Here is a 17,952-nt window from a genome sequence, read left to right as displayed (position 1 = left end):
AAGATTAAGATTTTTCATTTAAAATTTTACATTTGAAAACCATGGCAGGCCAGGTGTGATGGTCACATGCCTTTAACCATTTAGGAGGCTAAGGCAGGAAGATTGCTTGAGCCCAGGAGTTCAAGACCAGCCTGGACAACATGATGAGACTCAGTCTCTACAAAAAAAAAAAAAAAAAAAAAAAGAGAAAAGAAAAAAAATTAGCTGGGCATGGTGGCGCCCACTTGTGGTTTCAGCTACTCAGGAGGCTGAAGCAGGAGGATCACTTGGGCACAGGAGGTTGGGGATACAGCGAGCCATGTTCAGGTCACTGTACTCCAGCCTGGGTGACAGAGTGAGACACTGTCTAAATAAATAAATAAATAAATAAATAGATAGATAGAGAGATAGAAAATCCAGTAGAGGCCAAATGAAAGAAAGGTCTTTGGAGATGAAAAACTTTAGATTACTAGATGTCTGAAGTCAGCACTTGTTCCATAAATAATAGATTTGGGAAGAACTCCGGATAATCTTAGAGCCAATTTTCTTCTGTGGAAGTGATAAGAATCCACAGGCTGAAGAGAGAAAGAGTGTCAGGAACTGGTTTTGGGGTCTTGCACTCTGTAATCCAGTTAAACTGTGTGACAGAAGGTCAGTGCCTCCTCCAACTCAGATATTTTGGGCATAAAAGGATGGGATAAAAGAGTGTGCTGTTTCTGGTCTACGGAATGTTACAAATTTGAACGAAATAAAAATATTTCTGACAGTTTCTAAACTCTCTTTGCTTAGTACTCAATAGAATGGACTGTCATCTACACTGGGTAAGGAAAGATCTTGACAAGGAAAGGAAGGAATCAAGGTTTCATGAGAGACAGGGTTCTGGGGATCCAAGCGCCATGATGAGGTCATGGCTAAGTTTTCTCTTGGGTAATGTAAAGAAAAGTTGACCTTTACTGCTGTGAAGCAAATTAGAAGCTAACCTGGGGTGCATTCGTTTGGTTTCTTCCAGAAGCAGTCCCTGACACAAGGACATGAATGAAAGTAATTTATTTTGGAGGTGCATGACACTTCAGTAGCAGCTGACTAAAAGATTCAGAAGGGAAAACAGCCAACGAAGGGTGAATGACTGGCACTTAATCCCATGGGGAAATTCTGGGAAAACACATGCCTCAGAGTTAACCCAGCCATGGAAGGAGGGAGTTGGGCAATTGTACATCAATTCCCATTGGTTGAAGGCTGCTGCCTGACACGTGAACTCTTCAGCCCTTCTAGTCTGCTGTGAGTCGGGCAGAGTGGCCCTTCTTGGCTTTGAGGAAGGCTTCAGGAATGATGCAAATGTCCAGCCCGTGTGCACTACAGTGGTAAGGCCCAAGAAACATGGCAGGTATTAGTAGCATCAGCCATACTGGGTCTATTTCTAGTTGGAGAATCCTCAGATGATTGGCGCCTGTGATCTCTTACATCTATAATATCTGTGATCAGAATGGAAGAATTTTCTATTGTCTTTTTTTTTTTTCAATTTTGCCCAAGCCTTCATAAAGTCTTGTTAAAACTTTGACAGCAGTCTTATTTTTACATTCCTTTAATCAAGAAGGACAGGCCTATGTCCAAATATAGGAGGATGTATTAGTTTGCTAGGGCTACCATAAGAAGTACCACAGACTGAATGGCTTAAACAACATAAACTTATTGCCTCCTGGCTCTGGAGGCTAGAAATGTGAGATCAAGGTGTCAGCAGGGTTGGTTTCTTCCAAGGTCTCTGTCCTTGGCTGGCAGATGGTTGTCTTTTCCCTGCATCTCCTATGGACTGCCCCCTGTGTATGTATGTCCTAATCTCTTTTTATATGGATACTAGCTATATTAGGACCTACTTTCATAACCTCATTTTCACTTAATTATCTTTTTAAAGACTCTAACTCCAAAAAGATTTCACATTCTGAGGTACTGGGTTTATTCAACATTATGAATTTATAGGGGGACACAGTTCAGCCCAAAAAGAGGAAAATGGGGCAAAGGGAAAATCCTTCTTCTCCATCTTCTTTCCTGTTCTCTCTCAAAGGCCAAGGTGAGTGAGAGCAACATTGGATCATGGGATCTTGGTTGCCCTGCAACTCAAGAGATACCTGGCTTTGATGTTAGCAGTGAGCAACAGCAGAGCTGAGAACAGTGGTATAGAACTGAGTCACACTGAGTCAGGCTACATTTCCCAGGATAATTTGCAAACCAGAATTCCAGATATAATTTTTATTCACTCAAACTTTCCACTCATGAACTTCTTAAATATATTTTGAAAAACTATGCACATCCTCATACATGTTTTTTAAATTTAACTTTTTATTTTGAGGTAATTAGAGAGTGACATGCAGTTGTAAGAAATAATACCGACAGAACCTTTTACCCTTTAATCCAGTTTCCCCGATGGTAATGTAACACTTCAGGACAGTATTGCAATCAGGATATTGACATTTGTATCAATGTCAATATTACAGTCAAGACAGTATTTTTGTCACTCCAAGTATCCCTTATCTTGCCCTTTTATGGTCAGTTCACCTCCTTCCCACCCCCATCACTTCCTTAACCGCTGGCAACTATGAACTTTTTCTATTTCTGTACTTTTGTCATTTCAAGCTTCTTAGTACAAAATGTTATACAAATGGATTGTGCTTTTTTTTCTTTTCAATAAAGTTTATTTTATTTATTTATTTATTTTTTGAGACAGAGTCTCACTCTGTCACCCAGGCTGGAGTGCAGTGGCACCATCTCATCTCACTGCAAGCTCCGCCTCCTAGGTTCAAGTGATGTTCGTGAGTCAGCCTCCCAAGTAGCTGGGATTACAAGCATGTGCCGTCTTGCTCAGCTAATTTTTGTATTTTTAGTAGAGACGGGTTTCACCATGTTGGCCAGGCTGGTCTGGAACTCCTGACCTCAAGTGATCTGCCTGCCTCGGCCTCCCAAAGTGCTGGGATTATAGGCGTGAGCCACCACGCCCAGCCTGGATTGTGCTTTTGATGTCAAGCCTACAAATTCTTTGCCTGGCCCTACATCTCAAATATTTTCTCCTATTTTTATAAAATTTTAATAGCTTTACACTTTACATTTACTCTGTAATCCATCTTTTTTGTTTGTTTATCTATTTTTAGAGATGCGGTCTTGCTCTGTTGCTCAGGCTGGAGTGACGTGACATGATCACAGCTCACTGCGGTATGTAACCTTTTGGGACTGGCATTTTTCACTCAGTATAACTCTCTGGAGATTCATCCAGGTTGTTGTGTGTATCAGTCATTCTTTTTTATTGCTGAGTATTATTTCATGGTATAAGTGTACAATAGTTGGTTTAACCATTTACCTGTTAAAGGATATCTGGGTTATCTTTGGCTACAATGAGTGGGCAGTTAGACAAACATTTGCGTACAAGGTTTTGTGTGAAGGCATTGTCTGTGCGTGTGTATTTGTGTGTGCAAGTTTTCATTTCTTGGTGCTAAATACCCAGGAGTACAGTTGCTGGGCAGGATGGTAGTAGTATGCTTAGTTGTTGGATTTTTGTTGTTGTTGTTGGTTTTGTTTTGTTTTTAAGAAACTGCCAAATCATCTTCCAGAGTGGCTGTACCATTTTATATTCCCATCAGAAATTATGAGTGATCCAGTACCTCTTCTTCCTTGCCAGCATTTAGCATTGCTGCTTTTTTTTTTTTTTTTTGAGAAAGAGTTTTGCTCTTGTTGCCCAGGCTAGAGTACAATAGTGCAATCTCTGCTCACTGAAACCTCTGCCTCCCAGGTTCAAGTGATTCTCCTGTCTCAGTCTCCCGAGTAGCTGGGATTACAGGCATGTGCCACCCCACCTGGCTACTTTTGTATTTTTAGTAGAGACAAGGTTTCTTCATGTTGGCCAGGCTGGTCTCAGACTCCCGACCTCAGGTGATCTGCCCGCCTCGGCCTCCCAAAGTGCTGGGATTACAGGCGTGAGCCACCACACCCAGCCCATTGTCACTATTTTTATTTTAGCCATCCTGATAGGTGTGGAGTGATTATCTCATTGTGGTTTTAATTTGCATTTCCCTAATGGCTAATAATGTTGAACAACTTTTCATGTGCTAATTTGCCATTTTTATATCCTCCTTAGTGAAATATCACCTTAAGTCTTTTGCCTATTTTCTAATTGGATTTTTAATGTGTTTTCTTTGTTGTTGAGTTTTGAGAGTTCTTTATATATTCTGGATACTAGTCCTTTGTTCAATGTATAGTTTGCAAATATTTTCTCCTACTGTGTAGCTGAGTTTTTCATCCACTTACTAGATCTTCACAAAGCAACAGTTTTACATTTTGATGAAATCCAATTTATCAGTTTTTCCTTTCATAGATCATGCTTTCAATGTCAAGCCTAAGAATTCTTTGCCTAGACCTATATCTCAAATATTTTCTCTTATTTTTCTAAACTTTTAGTACTTTTATGCTTTACATTTACTCCATAATCCATTTTGTTTATTTATTTTAATTAAATAATTGTATCTGGTAAAGGTTAAGGTATTGCATTTCTCTGACTTTTTTTTTTTTTTTTTGAGACAGAGTCTTGCTCAGTCACCCAGGCTAGAGTACAGTGGTGCTATCACAGCTTATGACACCCTTGAACTCCTGGGCTCAAGCAATCCTCCTGCCTCAGCATCCCAAGTAGCTGGGACTACAGGCAGGAGCCACAACATCAACATAATTTTTCATTTTTGTGTATAGACAGGGTCTTGCTATCTTACCCAGGCTGGTCTTGAACTCCTGGACTCAAACGTTCCAATCCAGTTTGAATTTACTTTTGCATAAGGCGTGAGACTTAGGTCAAGGTTCATTTTTATTTTATTGTCTTGCCTATGGATGCCCAATTGTTCCATTTCACCATTGTTTAATTCACCATTTGTTAAAAAAGCTATTTTTCTTCCATTGACTTCCTTTTGCACCTCTTTCAAAAATCATTTGGGCAGATTGTGTGGGTCTTTTTCTGCGTTCTCTATTTTGTTCCACTGATTTGTGTGTCCATTCCTCTGCTAGTACCACACAGTCTTGATTACTGTAGCTGTAAAACAGGACTTGAAATAGGGCAGACTGATTTTCAATCACTTTATTCTTCTTTTTCAAGAACGTTTTAGGCGTCGGCGTCGCTCCCGCCCTGGAGCTCTAGGCCCGCGTTTCCCCGCGAGCCATGGGGTCAAGTGCCGGCGGCTGAGGGTGTGCGAGGAGCCTCCCCCCGTTCTGCGTTGGGTCTGGCGTCGGGGTCGTTGTGTCTTGACAACCGCCCTGGTACCTGTTTCCGAGGCAGCAGGTGCGGCCGCTTTAGCCTTAGGCCGGCTCCGCGTCTGCCTGCTGGTCTCTGCTAGTGCCGACCCTTCTCTTCGCGGATCCCACGCCAAGCAGCGACCCTGAGCCCACAGGCGGAGCGCCCTGCAATGGCGGCCTCGACGGCCTCGCAACGGCCCCTCAAGGGGATCCTGAAGGACAAGACCTCTACGACGTCCTCTATGGTGGCGTCGGCCGAACAGCCCCGTGGAAGTGTCCACGAGGAGCTGAGCAAAAAATCCCAGAAGTGGGATGAAATGAACATCCTGGCGACATATCGTCCAGCGGACAAAGACTATGGTTTGATGAAAATAGATGAACCAAGCACTCCTTACCATAGTATGATGGGTGATGATGAAGATGCATGCAGTGATACAGAAACCACTGCAGCCATGGCACCTCCTAAGAAATTAGCTGCTGCTGAAGGCTTGCAGTGTCGGGTTCAGGAACAAGAAGGCAGTGGAGAGCAGGATAGTGACCTCTCACCTGAAGAATGAGGAAAAAAGCGACAATTTGAGATGAAAAGGACGCTTCACTGCAATGAAGGACTCAATATCAAACTAGCTAGACAATTTCAAAAGACCTACACGATGATGACGAAGTTGAAGAAATGTTAGAGACTGCACATGGAGAAAGCATGAATACGGAAGAATCAAATCAAGGATCTACTGCAAGTGACCAACAGCAAAATAAATCACGAAGTTCATAGAAGAGATTTGTTCAACACTCTTATTGTTTGTTAGATATGAGCCCCGTTGCTATAATACATTGCTTCTCGTTCTCCACAAGTCATGACTTAAGTACCAAAATGCATACCAGTTATTATATATTGCCAAGAATTAAATGAAAACCTTAAAGACTAGACTGAAAATGCCTTATTGATATATATATATTCTTGTGCCTAGTACTTTACCACAAATACAGTGTAATATCATCAGTCCAAAACTGTATTACTTTTGTAAAAACACTGGTTAATTTGTATATTACATAGCTTTTTATGCTTTAGAGGTTAAACAATATCTTGGGGGGGAACTAATTTATTTTCATCACTCTAAATGTGCTGGTAACTCTTATAAAGCTTGTTGACTTTTTTTTTTAACCGAAAGCCAATTGAACAACAGGATATATAGGCTGATAAATATTCAGGCTGAATAGTATTTTAACACTTGTCTTCAACTTGATTTGTCTGTTTAATTGAAAAGGATTGTGGCCAGGCGGGGTGGCTCACGCCTGTAATCCCAGCACTTTGGGAGGCCGAGGCGGGTGGATCACGAGGTCAGGAGATCGAGATCATCCTGACTACCACGGTGAAACCCCGTCTCTACTAAAAAAATACAAAAAACTAGCCAGGTGTGGTGGCGAGCGCCTGTAGTCCCAGCTAATTGGGAGGCTGAGGCGGGAGAATGGGGTGAACCCGGGAGGCGGAGCTTGCAGTGAGCCGAGATCACGCCACTGCACTCCAGCCTGGGCGACAGAGCGAGACTCTGTCTCAAAAAAAAAAAAAAAAATTGAAAAGGATTGTAAGAGTTACTGTTACATTTTCTGGCCTACTACCTTTAAAATTCCCGTTGCATTTCTTTGTATTTACAAGGAAAAGACTGAACTTTTTCTCATCAAAACTAGCTTTTTTCTCACAAATTATCAGGTTAAACTTGCACTAGTGTCTGCTCTTTTTTTTTTTTTTTAATGTTTTTGATACACTGGGCAGACTTCAGTTTTTTAAAAACCAAACATTCTAATGCAGCTATCTCGGCATTCCCTTTAAATACCTGTCTTAACCTCCTACTTTTATTTCCTACTCCTTTCCACACACGTACACAATCCTTTACCTTTTAAAGAATCATTAAGATTGTCACACATTAGGAACTTTTTCACTCACTCTTCTGTCATTTGCTGCAATAGTGAAATTCTTATTTTGACCATCAATGCCTATTAATTCTTCTAATACATGAAGAAAATAGATTGAGTAGCAGCAGTACTGTAGGCGGGAAATACAATTTAACTGCTGAATTTCTATACCTTTCTGATTTATAGCTTGCTAATTAAACGGCTTTTATTAGTTTGTTTGGCTTAATTAGACTTAAGAAAACAACTAACAGGGTTTTTGTTTTTTGTTTTTGTATGTAACCAGTGATATGATTATTCCTGAATGTACAGACAGAAGGAAGCCTGGACATTGTTTAATTTAAAAACTTTAGTCCCTGCTTTAAGGGAATATGATAATGTATACTATGACAAATGTACTTTATTCTTCTAACACAGTAAGAATTACTTGGAACTTTTTCCTGAAACTAAGTGCAGGAAAGCCCTGTGTGTCTTGGTTTAGTGATGGTTTCATTTCTATCCATACAGTTGATGGATTGTATACAATTTTTGTTAGTGCCAAAATAATATGTTATATGAACATACTTCTAAAATAATTTCTGTATATTATATATGTAAGAAGGCTTTTATTGAACAGCTTATTTTCCACTTGCAAGTTTATGGAAACATCAATATGTCAAAATAAATAAAAAGTCGGAGAATTCTTTGCTGTTAGAAGAATGTGCTTATTATTTTGATTTCTTAAATGGTACATACTCAAAGTACTGCTGAACTATAGGTGCAGTATTCTACTAAACATTTTGGCTAGTAATACCACTGATTTAGAAACAAAACTGTTTATTTTTGCTTTCTGAATTTAGAATGCTGGGATTACCTGTTTAAATCTGTTTTAGGGAATATAGAGATTAAGTCTGTACATACCTGTGCACATATATTCATGCACCCTCTGATTTTGGTTTTCTCGTTTTTGAGTTCTTAGAAGGTATCCACGTACTCTTCTTTCTGTAGAAGTAGCCGTTTTAGAGAGAAGAAAAGGATAAGACTTTAAATAGTTGATTCTTTTTATGTTTTCTACAAACTTTTTTGAATTTCAAATCACAAGCAAACTAATTTTCTGGTTTTTAGAAAGTAGATGATGATTTCAGAGGAGTAAGACATGCCAAACAGCATGCTTGGTAGGATTTCAGGTAGTCAAATGCAGCTGAGAAAAAGTATTTTCAAGTCGTAAGTTGCTAATTGATATGCTATGAACTAGTCAAAATATGAACCATATGATTCAAGTTAGATTTTCCTCTAGAGACACATCTGAATGTTCAGTTCTAGCCAAGGCAGATTTTACTTTCAACTTTTTAATCAATATCACTTTCTGTGCTTAATCTCTTTGGTGTTACCTTGTCCATTTTCATTTGTCTAAAATTCTGCAGAGATGACTACAATTTGGCATAATGGTATAAATGAATTGTTAAGGGTAACTTTAAGTTGAAGATTAAAGCAAGATGCCATTTTCCCCATGTCTTTCATTTTGTTTACATTTTTTTCCCTTTAAGTTAGTATACACTACAAATACTGCAATAAAATAGAATAATATGAAAAAAGAATATTTTAGATATTCTAGTCCCTTTGCCTTTCCATGTAAATTTGAGAATAATCCTACCTATAACCAACAAATCTTGCAAAGATTTTGATTGGAATTGTGTTAAACTTGTATATCAGTTTGGGGAGAATTGACATATTTACTATGTTGAATCTTCCAATCCATGAACAGTATTTCTCTCCATGTAGATAGAGACTAAATAGATCTTCTTTGATATCATTCACCAGCATTACATAGTTTTTAGCTTGCAAGTCTTGCATGTTTTGTTAGATTTACACATAAGTGTTTCATGTATTTGAGTAATTGTAAATAATATATTTATATTTTTGGGCCAGGCGCGGTGGCTCATGCCTGTAATCCCAGCACTTTGGGAGGCCAAGGTGGGCGGATCACGAGGTCAGGAGATCGAGACCATCCTGGCTAACACGGTGAAACCCCGTCTCTACTAAAAATACAAAAAATTAGCCGGGTGTGGTGGTAGGCGTCTGTAGTCCCAGCTACTTGGGAGGCTGAGGCAGGAGAATGGTGTGAATCCGGGAGGTGGAGCTTGTAGTGAGCCGAGATCGTGCCACTGCACTCCAGCCTGGGTGACAGACACACATATATATACACACATATATATATACACACATATATACACACATATATATATACACACATATATATACACATATACACACATATATATACACACACATATATATTTTGGTATCATTTGTTCATTGTGAGTATGTAGAAATACAATTGATACTGGTTTATCCTGTATTCTGTTAATTTGCTGAAATCACACATTCTAGAAGTTTTTCTGTAGCTTCCTTGTGATTTTCTACATAGACAATCATGTCACTTACAAATGGCAGCTGTTTATTTCTTACTTCACAATCTATATGCCTTTAATCTCCTTTTTCATGCCTATGGCACTGTCTAGAACTTCCAACACTGTGAATAAGAGTGGTGAGATTGAGGCCGGGCGCGGTGGCTCAACGCTTGTAATCCCAGCACTTTGGGAGGCCGAGGCAGGTGGATCACGAGGTCAGGAGATCGAGACCACGGTGAAACCCCGTCTCTACTAAAAAATACAAAAAATTAGCCGGGCGTGGTGGCGGGCGCCTGTAGTCCCAGCTACTCGGAGAGGCTGAGGCAGGAGAATGGCGTGAACCCGGGAGGCGGAGCTTGCAGTGAGCCGAGATTGCGCCACTGCACTCCAGCCTGGGCGACAGAGCGAGACTCCGTTTCAAAAAAACAAAAAACAAAAACAAAAACAAAGAGTGGTGAGATTGGACATTCTTGCCTTGTTCCTGATTTTAGGTAGAAACTATTCAGTCTTTCAGAATCAAGTATGTTCGCCATAGGATTTTTGTAGATGATCTTTATCAAGTAAAGAAAGATCTCCTCTACTCCTATATTTCTGAGATTAAAAAAGTGAATGGGTGTTAAAATGGGTTAAATACTTTTTCTTCATCAATTGATATGAACAAGTAAATTTTCCTCTTCAGCCTGTAATATGATGGATTACATTAATTACTTGTGAATATCCAACCAGCTTTGCATCCCTGGGATAACTCTCACGTGGTCATTGTATATAATTCTTTTTATATGTTGGTAAATTCCACTTGCTAATATTTTGTTAAAGATTGCTGCATCATGAGGAATATTAGTCTACAGTTTTCTTTTCTTCCCATTGTCATTGTTTGGTTTTGGTATTGAGGTAATTCTAGCTTTATAAAATAAACTGGGAAATGCTTCCTCTGCTTCTATTTTCTGGAAGAGATTAATTGGTGTTAATTCTTCTTTAAATCTTTGATAGAATTCTTCATTGAAACTATTTGTTCCTAAATATTTCCTTTTGTGAGTTTTTAAATTATGAATTCAATTTCCTTAATAGGTGTAGACATTTTTGAATTATTTTATATTTAGTGAGTTGTGGCACTTTATATTTTTTGAGAAAATGATCCATTTAAGTGTCAAATTTATGTGTGTAGAATTGTTCATAGTATTCTTTTATTATCCTTTTGATGTCTGTAGAATCTTTGGTGATATCCCATTTCATTTCATAGCTTCTATCTTCTGTCTTCTTTTTTTCTTTCTGAGTCTTGCTAGTGGTTTGCCAATTTTATTAATCTTTCAGAGAGCCAGCTCTTTGCTTCATTGATTTTTTTGTTTTTGCTTTTGTTGTTCTGTTTTCAGTTTCATTGTTCTGCTTGCTTTTTATTTTGCTGTTCTTTTTCTAGATCGTTGAGGTGAGAGCTTAGATTATTGGTTTGAGACTTTTCCTCTTTTCCAATGTATGCAGTTAGTGTTTTAAATTTACTTCTCAAATGCAAATCAAAACCACAATGAAATGCCATCTCACGACAGTCAGAATGGCGATTATTAAAAACTCAAGAAACAACAGATGCTGACAAGGTTGTGGAGAAATAGAAACGCTTTTACATTGTTGATGGAATGTAAATTAGTTCAACTATTGTGGAAGACAGTGTGGCAATTCCTCAAAGATCTAGAACCGGAAATACCATTTGACCCAGCAATCCCATTACTGGGGATATACCCAAAGGAATACAAATCATTCTATTATAAAGATACATGCACATGTATGTTCATTGCAGTACTATTCACAATAGCAAAGATATGGAATCAACCCAACTGCCCATCAATGATAGACTGGATAAAGAAAATGTATATATGCACCATGGAATACTATACAGCCATAAAAAGGAATGAGATCCTGTTCTTTGCAGAGACATGGATGAAGCTGGAAGCCATTATCCTCATCAAACTAATGCAGGAACAGAAAAACAAATACCACATGTTCTCACTTATAAGTGGGAGCTGAACAATGAGAACACATGGACACAAGGAGAGGAAAAACACACACTGGGGTCTGTCTGGGGAAAGGTTGGGGGGAGGGAGAGCATCAGGAAAAATAGCTAATGCATGCTTGGCTTAATACCTAGGTAATGGGTTGACATCTGCAGTAAACCACCATGGCACACGTTTACCTATGTAACAAACCTGCACATCCTGCACATGTACCCTGGAACTTAAAATAAATTTACCTCTTATAACTACTGTAACTGTATCCCACAAATTCTGATATGGCATATTTTCATTTTTGTTTAGTTGTGTTTATTGTGTGTATTTTTAAAAAATTTCCTTGAGACTTCCTCCTTGACCCATGTATTTCTAGGTGTGTTGTTTTGTTTCCAAATGTTTAGAGATTTTCCTGTTATTTTTCTGTTGTTGATTTCTGGTTTGGTTGCATTGTGGTAGGCAAACACTTTATGACTTTATTTTAAAAATTTGTTGGTATTTTATTGTCTTAGATATGGTCTATCTTGGCATATATTCTGTGGGCACTTAAAAAAATGTGTATTCTAGCTGGGTGTGGTGGCTCATGCCTGCAATCCCAGCACTTTGGGAGGCGGAGGTGGGTGGAGCACCCAAGGTCTAGAGTTTGAGACCAGCCTGACCAACATGGTGAAACCTCATCTATACAAAAAAAAAAAAAAAAAATTGCCAGGCATGGTGGTGTGTGCCTGTAATCTCAGCTACTCAGGAGGCTGAGGCAGGAGAATTGTTTGAACCTGGGAGGCAGAGGTTGCAATGAGCTGAGATTGTGCCATTGCACTCCAGTGTGGGCAATAAGAGTGAAACTCTGTCTCAAAAAAAAAAAAAATGTGTATTCTGCCATGGAATACTATGCAGCCATAAAAAGAATGAGATCATGTCTTTTGCAGGGACATGGATAGAGCTGGAGGCCATTATCCTTAGCAAACTAATGCAGGAACAGAAAATCAAATACTGCATGTTCTCATAAGTGGGGGCTAAATGATGGACACGTGGATGCATAGAGAGGAAAAACACATACTGGGGCCTATTGGAGGGTGGAGGTTGGGAGGAGGCAGAGTATCAGGAAAAATAACTAATGGGTACTAGACTTAATTCCTGAATGATGAAATAATCTGTACAACAAACCTCTATGACACTGTTTACCTATGTAACAGACCTGCACATGTACCCCTGAACTTAAAATAAAAGGAAAAAGAAGAAAAAAGAAAAAAGAAAATCTCGTGGAATCTACTAAAAGCAAGGAAAAAGAAAAGAATGTATCTTCTGTTGTTGGGTGGTGTGTTCTATAAATGTTGATTAGATCTTATTGTTTGATGTTGTTTATTCTTCTATGTTTTTTCTCAATTTTTGTCTATTTGTTTAATCAATTGTTGAGAGAAAACTATGGAAGTCTTCAACTATCATTGTTGATTTGCCTATTTTCTTTTCAGTTCTATCAGTTTTTGCTTTACATAATTTGCAGCCCTGTTGTTTGGTGCATACATATTTAAGATTGCTATGTCCTTTTGGTAGATTTACCCTTTAGTTATTATATAGCATCCCTATCCATTTCTAGTAATTTTCTTTGTTCTAAATTTATTTGATATTAATATAGCCTCCCTTGATTATTTTTTGCCTGATATGTGTTTTTCTATCCTTTAACTTATAAACTGCTTATATCATTATATTTGAAGTGAGTTTATCATAAACAGCAAATAATTGAGTTTTTTTTTTTTTTTTGAGACGGAGTCTCGCTCTGTCACCCAGGCTGGAGTGCAGTGGTGTGAAGTGGTGTGATCTCAGCTCACTGCAACCTCCACCTCCCGGGTTCAAAAGATTCTCCTGCCTTAGCCTCTCGAGTAGCTGGGGCTACAGGCGTGTGCCACCACAGCTGGCTAATTTTTGTACTTTTAGTAAAGATGGAGTTTCACCGTGTTAGCCAGGATAGTCATCTCCTGACCTTGTGATCTACCCGCCTTGGCCTCCCAAAGTGTTGGGATTACAGCGTGAGCCACCACATCTGACAGAGTCATATTTTTAAATCTATTCTGACAAGCTCTGTCTCTTATAATTGATGTATTTAGGCCATTTATATTTCCTATAATATTGTTATGTCCAGGCTTAAGTCTGACATTTTATTTTTTGTTTTCTGTTTGTTCTCTCTGTTTTTCATTTCTTTGTTTTCTTTTTCATTGCTTCCTAAATAATTTTAAAATTCCATTTTAATTTATCTACAGCTTCGTGTGTGTACGTGTGTGTACCTCTTTGTGTAGCTCTTTTAGTGGTTGTTCTAGGTATTACATTATATTTATGTAACTTATCTATTGTCATTAATTACCAGTCTGAGTGATGTGTAGAAATTTCTTCTCCCTTTATGTTTGTTTACCCTCCCTCATTTATAATTGCCTGTAATATTTTCTCTACATACATTTATAACCATATGATACAGTATTATAAGTTTTTCTTCAATTCTGTAATTCAGATAACTCAAGAGAAGAAGTAAAGTCCATTTTTAACCCATATTTTTTCTTGCCATGTTCTTTCTTCCTTCCTGATGTTCCAACTGTCCTCAATTTAACTTTTTGTTTTCTTAGGGTAGACCTGTTAGTGACAAATTCTGTTAGTTTTCCCTCATCTATGTATGTCTTACTTTCCCTGGATATTTTTGCTGATATAGTGTTCTAAGTTGACATTTTTTTTTTCCTTTCAGCACTGGAAAAATGTGGTGCTACCTCCTTTGGGCTTACACACTTTCTGATGAAAATTTTGCTCTGTCATTTTTTTCACCTGTTAGATGTCATTTATCTCTTGCTGCTTTCAAGATTTTTTTTGTCTTTGATTTTTAGTTAATTACTGTGGTTTTGGTGTGGCTTTCTTTGAGTTTGTCCTGTTTGAGGTTCACTCACCTTAAATCACTAGGTTTATGTCTTCTGCCAAATTTGGGAAGTTTTCAACCATATTTATTTGATAATTTTTTTCAGGTTCACTCTCTTTTTCCTCTCATTTTGGGACTCTGAGTACATGAACATTAAATCTTTTGTTATAGCCCCATGGGTCCCTGAGGCTTTGTCCATTTTTTTCCAGTGTATTTTTTTTCTTTTGTTCAGATTGAGTGATTGCTGTTGCTCTCTCTTCAAGGTAGCTAATTCTTTCCTCTGTTCTCTCCTTCTGCTGCTGAGCTTATTTACTGTGCTTTTTATTTTGGCTATTGTACTTTTCAGTTCTAAAATTTCCACGTTTTCTTCCCTATATATCCTATTTTTATGCTGAAACATCCTTTTTTTTTTTTTCTGCTCTTTTCTTCTTCTTCCTTTTTTTTAAACCACCGAACTGGACATCCTATTTTTTTTCATTCTTTAAAGTGTTAATTGCTCATCAAAGCATTTTAATAATGGTGGCTTTAAAATCTTCATCAGGCTTTTCTTTCTGTTTTGGCATCTATTTTATCATCTTTTTAAAATTTAGTTTGAGATATTTCTGGTTCCTGATATGACAAATAATTTCCACTTGAAACTTGGACATTTCAGGCATTATGTTATAAGGCTATCAGTCTTATTTAAACTCTTTGTTTTAGCTGGCTTCTTTTAACACCACTCCAGCAGGTAGGTAGGTGAGCTTCATGATGCCAGGTAGGGGTAGGAGTCCAGGTTTCTCACTCTGCCTTCACTGACACCTCATATAGGTCCCCATTATTACTGAATGGGGACAGAAATTCTGGCTCCCTGTTAGGTGCCCACTAATACCTCCCTGGCTGGTTGGGAGAGGAGTGCCACTTACTATCCCTCATATGACCTCTATTGACACCAAGATGGGACAGTGGAGTGGAGAAGGAGTGGTAGGTATCAGGGAGTGGTTGCTGATTAACTCCGAGTGGTGACGAAAATCCTGACTCTCCATTAGGCATTGTCTGACACCACCCGAGAGAAGAGGGGAAGAGATGCTTCATTACTGTTGGGTGGGGAATGGAAGTCTAGGTTTCCACTGACATTTCAGGGGCTTGGGGAAAGGAGTACATTTTCACCAAGAGGGCATGAACATCTTGACTCCCTACTCACTTTCTCTGACACCATCCTCATGTGTGTGCATGTGTGTGTTGGGTTCCTTATGACAGCCAGGTGAGGGTGAAAGTCTAGGCTCCTCATTTGACCTTAGCTGGTGGGGGTGGAGTCGCAGTTTTTTCTGTGGTGTTTGGCTGGCCCCATCACCCAAGATGGAGTGTAGTGGTGCGATCGTAGCTCACTGTAACCTCGAACTCCTGGGCTCAAGTGATCCTCCTGCCTCAGCCTTTCGAGTATCTAGGACTACAGAGACATCTGACTATGCCTGATGAATTTTATTATTATTATTATTATTCATAGAGACAGCGTCTCATTATATTGCCCAGGGCTGGTCTTGAACTGCTGGCCTCAAGCGATCCTCCTGCCTGGCCTCCTCCCCAAAATTACTTTAAATGATATAATAGCTGACAGCTTGAGTAGGTCCTCTTTATTTTGTTGGAGGCAGTGTTAGAAGTGACCTAACAAAAAGGATTTGTTTCCTGTCACTAGACTCATTCACTGTGTCAATGAGTGTGTCAGTGGTTTGTGGGAAGCAAACTTAAATGAAAATGTATGTGTTTAATTAAATGTTACAAGAGATGCTTTTTTTTAACTATTGGCTCTTGTGAATTTCAGAAAAATATTGCAAGTCATTTGACTTAGTTACTTAGCTTGCACTCTATGTAAAAATTTTAGAATTTTACCTCTTTGAAAAACTCCTAATATCAATAGGGATACTGTTGTTTTGCAGCCTCAAATGATTTTGTTACTTTGGACTAATTTTCATTGAGCTAATTAAGAAGTGACTTTTTATTATCTAAAAAAATTCTTAAGTATATCATAGAATGATTATTGGGTCACTAAGTGGCTTTCTATGTATATACTTTTGTCCATATTTAATTTTTGCAAAGCTCAGATTAAGGTGGTAAATTCAGTGTGGATATACATTCATGTATTGTATTGATAAGATTAACTGCATTTTAAAATTAAAGTTGAAAGCTTTAAATAAAATTGTCATTCAACTATATATGTATTTCTGTAAAATACACACGTAATGATGAATTCGAATTAATAAGCAAAAAAGGAGAGGATTTATAACTTAAAATTGATCTTGGAATATACACTCTACACTTAAAGAGAGAGAAAAGACTTTCTTTCCCTTTAGCGTAATCTGCCCAGCTAGCAGTGGTTTCTTATCAGAATTCTCTCACTTGATATCTTGATAACTTTTAGTGCTTTGTGCTGATAGCATCAAGTTTTTAAATTATTTTACAAACAAACAACAACAAAAAACCATTTGCTTCTGAAACACCTAAAGTTTCTTATAATTGTTACCTTCTTTATGTTTATTTTCAAATGTTTTATTGTCGCTCTGGTTATTGAGATATCAAAGCTATAACAATTGCTCACTTTCAGGTACCTGTGCACTTAAGTGACCAGTTTCTCTGAAAATTCTTTTTTGTTATTGCCTTCTTCAAACCTCATGCCCTGAATTCAGAATACCAACAATGTCAAGCTATTTTTCACGCCCCCAAATCTTTGTTTTTTCTCACTAGACAGCCACTACCCATTTGGCCACTAGGTGGCGCAAAAGGCTTAATCTTTCACCTTCCTCCGCCTACTGTGAAGGAAGCTAAAAGTAATTAGATGTGTTTGGCATGATTTATACATTTTAAATTAACGCTGTACTATCAAAAGAGCTACCTGCGTCTCAAACGCACAATGTGGTAAAAGCTGGCAAATAAAAAACAGTAGCTCAATTTTCTAGATTAATTTTGTCCAGGTTAAAAATACTATTGATATATGTTTTAGTGACCACATAGGTTTCAGTAAGGGTAAATGGATGCTCTTGTTCGTACTCCAAGTCTGGCATGGTAACTGTTAATATATACATTTTGAAGAAGATTTTGCTTCTGGGTTTAAAATACTGTTGTCAATTCGTAGGAGTCCTAATGCACACTTCACAGGGTAGATTAGAAAGAAGATCATGGAAAGTTGTCAATGCCCTCACTGTCTAAAGTGTGTTCATATCTTTGGACTAATGACTCTTAGTCCTTGTGCAATAGTGAAATGGAAGATTCTACTCTTCTAGTCTGATATCGTTGGTCACTGTAATAAATTAAACAGAGCCATCTGGCCTTGCCGTGAACAGATGCTTTCTGCTTTATCCTCATGCTTGTCTGAAGGCCTCTGCTATAAGCTACTCATCAAAAGTTGGGTCTTTTGAGAGGAACAACAGGAAGGACAACCTCAGAGGCTCCATGGAAATGACTCTACCCTTTTTTTTTTTTTTTTGAGACGGAGTCTCACTCTTGTCCAGGTTAGAGTGCAGTGGCGAGATCTCGGCTCAATGCAACCTCCGCCTCCTGG

General features: G+C 38.3%; 1 pseudogene; it reads left to right on the top strand.

The window, feature by feature from the left end:
- Positions 1-5,321: 5,321 nt before the first annotated feature.
- LOC116460040 (putative protein phosphatase inhibitor 2-like protein 1) lies at positions 5,322-6,111 on the top strand (annotated as a pseudogene).
- Positions 6,112-17,952: the final 11,841 nt, after the last annotated feature.

Source organism: Hylobates moloch, unplaced genomic scaffold, assembly GCF_009828535.3.
Source record: "Hylobates moloch isolate HMO894 unplaced genomic scaffold, HMol_V3 SCAFFOLD_20, whole genome shotgun sequence".
NCBI lineage: Eukaryota > Metazoa > Chordata > Mammalia > Primates > Hylobatidae > Hylobates > Hylobates moloch.
The sequence above is the reverse complement of the archived record's forward strand: the minus strand, read 5'-3'. Positions and strand labels throughout refer to the sequence as shown.